The sequence below is a fragment of the Artibeus jamaicensis genome, unplaced genomic scaffold (assembly GCF_021234435.1).
Source record: "Artibeus jamaicensis isolate MK-2021 breed Jamaican fruit bat unplaced genomic scaffold, CSHL_Jam_final contig_793, whole genome shotgun sequence".
Lineage (NCBI taxonomy): Eukaryota > Metazoa > Chordata > Mammalia > Chiroptera > Phyllostomidae > Artibeus > Artibeus jamaicensis.
In genome coordinates this window covers 7,475,684-7,477,835 of record NW_026521975.1, presented here as the reverse complement: position 1 = coordinate 7,477,835, position 2,152 = coordinate 7,475,684, and the positions used below count along the sequence as shown (strand labels likewise).

The window sequence follows — 2,152 nt, the reverse complement described above, 5'->3', positions numbered from 1 at the left end:
ATGCTCACAGAATTGGTTGAGTATGGTCACAAAATAGAGGAAAAAGTGATTGCTGTGCAAAGTGAAATAAAGAAAAATATATAGGGAACCGACAGTGATGGGAAGGAAACTGGGACTCAAGGCAACGATTTGGAGCAGAAGGAAGAAATAAATATTCAATCAGAGCAGAATGAAGAAACAAGAATTCCAAAAAATAAAGAGAGGCTTAGGAACCTCTGGGACAACTTTAAATGTTCCAATATCTGAATCATAGGGGTGCCAGAAGGAAAAAAGGAAAAACAAGAAATTGATAACTTTTTAAAAAACATAACAAAGGAGAACTTCCCCAATCTGGCAAAGGAAATAGACTTCCAGGAAGTCCAGGAAGCTCAGAGAGTCCCAAAGAATTTGCACCCAAGGAAGAACACACCAACGCACATCATCATTATATTACCCAAGATTAAAGATAAGGAGGGAATCTTAAAAGCAGCAAAAGAAAAGGAGACAGTTACCTGCAAATGAGTTCCCATTAGACTATCAGCTGATTTCTCAAAGAGACTTTACAGTCAAGAAAGGGCTGGAAAGAAGTATTCCAAGTCATGAAAGACAAGGACCTACATCAAAGATGACTCTATCCGGCAAAGCTTTCATTTAGAATGGAAGGGAAAATAAAGCGCTTCTCAGGTAAGGTCAAGTTAAAGGAGTTCATCATCTCCAAGCCCTTATTATATAAAATGTTAAAGAAACTTGTCTAAGAAAAAGAAGATGATAAACTATGAACAATAAAATGACAATAAACTCACAACTATTAACAATCGAACCTAAACCCCCCCCAAAACTAAGCAAACGACTAGAAGAGGAACAGAATCACAGAAATGGAGATCATTTGAAGGGGGGTTATCAGCAGGGAGGGGGAGGGGTGAGAATGGGGGAAAAGTAGAGGGAATAAGAAGCATAAATGGTAGGTACAAAATAGACAGGGGGAGGTTAAGAATAGTATAGGACAGGGGTGTCAAATTCATTTATACCAGGGGCCACAAACAGCCTCAAGGTTGCCTTCAAAGGGTCAAATGTAATTTTAAGACTGTATAAATGTGACTACTTCTTAACTAAGGGCAAGGAGCTTGACATTGCCGACAGGTAAAAACAAGGTGGAGGGCTGGATAAAACAAGGTGGAGGGCCAGATTTGGCCTGCGGGCCTTGTGTTTGCCACCTCTGGTATAGGAACTGTAGAAGCCAAAGAACTGTTATATGTATGACCTATGGACATGAAGTAAAGGTGGGGGCAGCGGGGGAGGGAGGAGTGCTGGTGGAGGGAGGTGCAGGGTGTAGGGGAATAAAGGGGAAAAATGGAACAACTATAACAGCATAATCAACAAAATATATATTTTCAAAAAGTCTTCAAAGCAAAATGTTTTGCTAATGTGGAAGAACTGAAACAAAAAACAGCAGAAGCACCAAAAAGCATCAAAACTGAAGAATTCAAAACTGTTTTGAGCAATGAAAAAAGTTTTTTATGTATATTACATCAAATGAAGAGTAGTTTGAAGGGAACTGAAATTTAAACATGTAAGAATAAATACACTATTTCTTATAAATACATCCTGGGATTTTTGGGTTCCCCCGTACAAATTTCCTGCCCATGTCACTTGTCATCTGAGGCCAACCTAAAGGATGTGGCCAGCAGGGGGACCCCAATGCCCAAAACTTCAGAATAGTTAACAGAGCCACAAAGGAGTAAGATCAAGGATTGTGATACTAATTCTGTTTTGTTTTTTTTTTTGCCTTTTAATTATTTTTATTACTCAAAAAAGCTTCATTTTTTTATTTAGCTTTCTGACTCTGTGCTTGTGCCTTCAATACTTTCACAACAATTTTCTGCTCCTCAATAAGGAAAGCACGCTTGATCCTGTCACAGACACATTAAGCACACATGGATCCACCATAGGCTCTGCTGACATGTTTTTTTGTTTTGGACAACCTCATGAGAACTTTAGGTCTCACAGCACGAACTCCACGAAGTCTGCCTGGGCCACATGCAGATTTTGGTACTTTCCCAACCTTTTTGGTACAAAGGTAAACAATTCTATTGCCAGGGGTTCGGGACAGCCTCGTTTTGTTGGAGGCTGTATTGTAGGACAGCCTCCGACGGTATGTCAAATGCTGGGCCAT

At 39.8% G+C, this 2,152-nt stretch overlaps 1 pseudogene; it reads right to left on the bottom strand.

The window, feature by feature from the left end:
• Nucleotides 1-1,773: 1,773 nt before the first annotated feature.
• LOC119043259 (60S ribosomal protein L34-like) lies at nt 1,774-2,152 on the bottom strand (annotated as a pseudogene).